This window comes from Lonchura striata, chromosome 5 (assembly GCF_050655825.1).
Source record: "Lonchura striata isolate lonStrDom1 chromosome 5, ASM5065582v1, whole genome shotgun sequence".
Taxonomy (NCBI): domain Eukaryota; kingdom Metazoa; phylum Chordata; class Aves; order Passeriformes; family Estrildidae; genus Lonchura; species Lonchura striata.
The window spans coordinates 30,588,523-30,594,558 of record NC_140707.1 but is presented as its reverse complement, the minus strand read 5'-3'; the positions used below and the strand labels follow the sequence as shown (position 1 = coordinate 30,594,558).

At 45.1% G+C, this 6,036-nt stretch overlaps 1 protein-coding gene and 1 long non-coding RNA gene across 4 annotated transcripts in view; one reads left to right on the top strand and one right to left on the bottom strand.

Moving 5' to 3' along the window:
* PAMR1 (peptidase domain containing associated with muscle regeneration 1) overlaps positions 1-6,036 on the top strand; it is a 54,735-nt gene that overhangs the window by 819 nt on the left and 47,880 nt on the right. The gene's annotated exons all lie outside the window — the stretch shown is intronic.
* LOC116183748 (uncharacterized) overlaps positions 1-6,036 on the bottom strand; it is a 32,851-nt gene that overhangs the window by 22,277 nt on the left and 4,538 nt on the right. For both annotated transcript variants that reach the window (XR_014955565.1, XR_004148440.3), the window contains exon 2: positions 1,456-1,606. This is a non-coding gene — a long non-coding RNA (uncharacterized LOC116183748). The remainder of the gene's footprint in view (positions 1-1,455; positions 1,607-6,036) is intronic.

The following is a 6,036-nucleotide window of genomic DNA, read 5'->3' as shown; positions in this document are numbered from 1 at the left end:
ATGGCCACGAATCTGGGCTGTTTACACCTGGAGGTGTCCAGACCTGCTTGCAGCAGCCAGCTGTCAGCATCGTGGGCTGCTTTCTTGGGAGCTGCAGCCCTAAGGACTGGGAGGTGAGGTGCCCTCAAGTCACCCACTCTTGAAGCTGCTGCATATTTCAGCACTGCTGACTCCTCTTACCAGGGGAGCTGTCAGATCTGCAGGCACTCAGATCTCAATGACTGTAAAGAACTGGTGTCAAGGATGGTGCTTCAGAGCCCCCCTCAGCAGGGGTTGCAGCAGAGTCTGCCTCTGCAGTGCTCTCCCCTGCCAAGCCCTCACAACACAGGGATCGGGTGATGACCAGGGTCATCTGCCCACCAGGCTGGCCACCAGCACCTGCAGCCATCCTGGGAGGCTGGGCTCCTGCCAAAGCTCCCCCTGGGCCACAAGCACAGAGAGCTTCTCCCCACCTCTGTGCCACATGCACTGACCTGTCCCTGCAGTGTCCCTCAGACACGTGCCACCTTGCACACTGGCCAGGCAAGGTGGCTCCTTGGCATGTGTCGTGCTGGAGTGGCACAGAAGTAGCCCCGCCAGTGGCAGAGCATCCCTGGGCACAGGCTGTGGCTGTCAGGCAGCTGGGTGGGCATAAACCCCTCCTGCTGCAGGGGTAGCACATCTCTGTCGTGGCAAGAATCTGGTCTGCAGAGTAATCTAGCAGTTAATCCCCAAGGCAGCAGTGACAAGGGGAGGCAGGAGAAAGGACAACAATGGCCAGTGGTACACAAGGGCTGTGGGCTTTGGAGGGAGGGTGCTGATTCCCCCAACACGCACTCCTTGCACACCAGGAACAGCGTGAGAAGAGCCTGCAGGACACATGGACATCAGCTGTCCCCCTTGCCCCCTGTCCCCCTTGCCCCCTGCCCTGCTGCTGCTGGAGCAGCTGCTGGCTCTTGCTGGGCACACAGCTGGCAGCATGAGGGGCCAGGAGCCCCCTCCAGCCACAGCAGGAGGGGCTCTCAGAGACAGGGGAGCGATTCAGAAGTGCAGTGGCCTTAACATGTCAGGGCAGGTTGGAAAATAGCGTTTTGTCTCCTCCCCACAGATGTATCCAATTTTTATCCATATTTATCACACCCAGTTGCACAGGGCCTGACTCGAGAGCTGGGGGCAGGAGTCAGGGCGGTCTGGGAATTTACTTTTTGGAATAAACTTGGAGTGCAAGTGACTCATATTTCCTTAAAAATATATGTGTTTTTGTGTGTTTCTGCCTATCTAAACCCTTCCCAACCTCTCTTCCCCTCCCCCTCCAGCCTCTGTCTAGAGAAGTGAAGGCCAGATGCACTCAGACACATCCAGATGCATTCAATCTTAGCAAATGGGTTACTTCAGTTCACATGTTTAGGTTTCTAGCATGGACAAAGAGAAAGAGACTTGCTTTTTATTTTGGGAAAAAAAGCTGGGGTTACTCACTTTTGACCCTGAGGTCTCTTCAAGTAGCTCCCAGGAGTCCCAGCAAGCCTGCCAATGCCCAGGATTTTTCTTTCCACCAGCCTGAAGGATGCCTGACCATCACACGACAGCAGCAGGACCTCCTTTGGGTGTGTGGGTGCCCCTCTCCCTCCTGCAAGAATAGGGACATGGTAAGGGGAAAACTGGAAGGAAGGCCAGGGAGGGAGGCAAGCCATCAGCAGGGACAGAGGCCTGGCAGACTGAGAGCATCTTCAGTCCTTGGTTAGGGCTGGACTACACACTCCATGGGAGCTGTAAGGACTAAAAATTTGAGGAGGGTTGCTGCTGCCCATCTGAAATGTTTCTATCTGGGCAACATTAACTCCAAGTTAAGCTGTCAACGTGTTGTGGGTCTCCACAATTGCAAGTGGCAAGTCCTCAAGACAGGTCCAGCGCCACTCCTCTACGTTTAGGACACGAGCACATTCTCATGTTATGTGGTCATGAATTTCAATACTGCAGCTGCTGTTTCTCCGCAGATTTCCAAACATTCTCCCCTATTGCAGAAGTCTAACATCATCAATGCTGTCACTTACTCAAAAGTTCTACATTCATTACCTGCTCCTGCTCCTTGTCTTGCAGCACAGAGAAGACAAATTCTCTTCCTGATCATACTAATACAATTTTTCTGCCCAGAATATGATCCTCTGTCCCAGAGAGAATCAAAGCCTAAAGGGTGATGTGGCAACCTCTGAAGAGCCTTAACCTGGCTATTTCTTCCTGCCACAGCTTTTCTCAAATGAAGCCACAAGGCCACAGTTCCGATAAGATCACAAATGCCAGGTCAATAAACATTGAGAATAAACTAAAGGAGAAGGGTATTTAAAAAAGACAGTTGAATTAGTGTGCATTTATGAAGTGGGCAGATTCCACTTAGTATTGTAGATTTCCTCCTGTATTCTTCCACTGGCTTTGATTCTTTTTTAAAATAGAGATCCTTTCTTTTTGCCTCTGCCCACTTGCCACTGTGTGAAGGCACACACTACAGGCAGAAAAGGATGTTAACTGACTCTGTAGAAGCAGCAGTCTAATTACTCAGCAAATGTCTGTGACTGTAAAGTAAGCACACTGAGTAAAACTAAAACAGGGATGTATTTTAGCTCCTCTTTTAATTAGCCCAGCTGCTGAAAAGAGTAATAGGCACATAATTTCTAAAGAGAAGCAAGTGGTTTTAGAGAAAGCATTATCCCTTTCATCCTCTTAACACATCAAAGAGACAAATAGACATAATTTGCACAGTAGTTTATCAGAGCCAAAAAGGTTAACAATAAAGACCTGCACTTTCCTTTATTATTAAGGGTTTGGGGTACATAATTTTCCAAGAGCCCCAGTAAAAGTCTCTTAAAGGGAACATCCCTCTTCCCTTCCAAAGTGTCTTCCTTTTTGCCTCACTGAAATCAAATGGAGAATTTTACATTCACCACAATGGAGCCACTGTTTCAGCCAGTGTTGCACTCAGAGCATTTCCTGTTGTCAATGTCCATACACCTGATCACTGCATCACACCTGATACACCAACTTGCATATTTGTACAATGGTATAAGAGCCATGTAAGAAAGGAGCAGAAAAATGAGACAAACCTATAGAAAGTGTAAGCTGCTGCTAGGATTCATCTTGGTTGAAGCTGGCTTTTCTTTAATGAGAAGTTAAAGAATCCTTTCAGAATTATTACATGGCCAAACATTCCCTACTAACAGCCTTAATAAATTGCTCCTTCAAATCTGACTGCTTGTTTCTTCAATACAGCAGTTTTTGAGCAGCATGTTGAAAAATAAAGATGAAATCAAATAAAAACGGGCATGTTCTCATCTGTGGAACACAAAATGGTTAAATAATCACTTTGAAAAAGTCATCCTCTATGGACTCAAATTCTAGAGATATATCTATCTGTTTGTATCTGGTCTTATGTACACTGCACTGTTACTGCACATGGCACTTTTCAAAGCAACTTGAAATAATATTTCTTTGAGCTTAAGTAGTGTTTGCCAATGTACTGATGGATAAACTGAGGCATGGAAGGAAAACTTTTGCAGGATAACAGAATGGACTCGTAGCATAGGAAGTTCCATCCAAGAACAAATATGGCAAACTGGTTTTTTGCTCAATCAGTTGTCTGATGCCTCCACATAGCAGCTACTGTCAGCACAAATACAGGGATGGGAATGGGAAGTCAGGGAGAGGAGGGAGAAAAATGTCCCATCTCAGCAGCAGCACAGGCTTATATCAGCTTAAAGTGACTGTACTATAAAAAATTCTCATTCTTCCAAAGAAGTGGAAGACACAAGAGATAATTGGTCTAATTGGGCTTGCTTCAATTCACCTTAGTTGTTAGCTACACAGATTTCCCAGCTCAGATCTTGGGAGCAGAAATCCCTTTCCATCTAGCGAGGTATCTATCATATACAAATTCACTACGGCAGAAGATTAGTCACCTGAACCTGACATTTCACCATGATGAGCAGCCTGACCCACCCCTGAGGCAACACTGTGCTTGTGAATCTGTTCGTGAATCACCGAAGCTTTAAGCCTGATCTCAGCCCTGGGGATGAGGGGAGGCAGCAGCATCACTGAGGGGAATTGCTGTTGGACTGATATTGCCAACAAAGAGAACATTGTCTGGGAGCATCGCCTCCAACTGGTGTCCTACAAAGCCCATCACTGACAGCCTCTAGGATCTGACATGCTGTAGGGACTAGGTCTTGCTAGGTGCAGATGTAGGTAGTAAGCATGAATGTGCTGCAATCTGAACCTGAAAATGTTGATCTCCCACCTCACAGTCCTGCTCAGGCTGGACCCAAAGCATCAGGTGAAGTGTTGTGTTGGCTGTGCCAGGCTCCTGAGCCAAGCAGGTCTTCCCTTCACCACATGCCCTGGATGTTTGCGTGTTCTCAACACAGGCATTTCTTGCTTGGTTTCCATGGTCTTGAGCTGCTCCCATGTGAGCTGTTTATGCCTGGATTTAATGGGCTTTTCTTCCATCATTAAAATCTCATAAATTAATCCACTGTTTATTTGCTGTCCAGAGTCTTGTTTGTTTTTTGCAGTTAAATATTTTGCATGGGTTGTCAAGCAGCTTCTTCCGGCTTGTCCCAGAATCAAAGACACAGTCACTGCCTGCAAGCCAGACTGCCTGCTTTGGAAGATTATCAAAGTGAAGCTCACAAAACACCCCACAATTATCTCTGCCACAGCTGGCTGAGACTTTGCTTTCAGCATTTTACTCAGTCAATAAATTTTCCCCCACTTTTCTCTTCTGTTTTGGGGTAATAACGGCCAAGTGTGTGTGTGGGAGCTGCCAGTGGTTGCCCATCCCCAAACACACAAGGGGGAGCAGGGTTATGCCTCTGCCTCCCTGGAGCACAGGCTGAGCTCAGCCACACAAACAAACATTGCTTATACACATAAGTGACTCTCTGCATATCCCTCTTAAATGTCTGAGGCAAAGGTTTTATTTGCCTTTTTTTTCAGTAGCCCAGAGATAAAACAAAAGGGATCGTGCTACTGTTAAAGGGCTGCATAAACTCTTCAAACATTTCTTTAAAGAATAGCTTCTACAGAGCCTCAAAATAATAGATTCCATGATTTCTGTGAAGAAAATCCCAGAATGGCTAATTAAAAAAATCTCAAATCCACATATTTCCTTGTCAAGGATATATAAATTGCCCAAACTGCAGAAATTGAGAACCTGAAAGGGAATTAAATTGTCAGGAAGTCAAAAGACAGTTTATTTTCATTGTCTAAGCTGAGACAAAAGAAGTGAGCAAACAGCATTTCTAGGTGGCAGCAAGTATATTTCTACAATTTTTTAAGGGCCGGTATCAGCCGCTCCTTTCTTACCACTAAATATTACCTCAAGATCAACTTATTCTACAAATACACACATTTGATCCACCAAGAAAAATGTGGCCTTTGCTTTTTGGCTCTGTTGTGTACATAAACTCAACATTTGAAAACAAATATACATATGCACACATTCACACTCTCTACTTACATATAAATACATGTGTAATATTTTAGGGAGGAATAGAGTAATTTAGGTTGAAAGGGACATCTGGATGTCACATAGTCCAGCTCATCTCTTGGTGCTGACTTGAAAGTTGTGTTGCTCACAGCCTTATCTTGCCAGGATTTGAGTTCCTGCAGGGATGGTGACATTCTTTTGTCATCCCAATGTAAGTTTGCCTGTGAATATTTGGATAATTTTACAGACCAAAAAAACCTCTTGAATAATATATCCACTTTATTAATAGGCTTTAGCAACCTTGAGATAAATTAGATTTCTATCTTGAGTTAGAAAACTGAGAATTCAAAGGATGCTTTACAAAAGCTCTGAGTGTTGGGTTGTTATTTATTAGTCATTTAAAGAGTACTGCTCAGGAAGGAGTGAGACCCCCACCCCATACACCAGAGACACAGCTATTGTCTGACTTGTATGGCGAGATGTATCAAACTGAGTGTCAGTTCTACAGAGATAATTAGATGTGTGCAATTAATTTTCTCTGGAATCTGAATCAGATACAATTCATAGATAAAAGGCTTAAT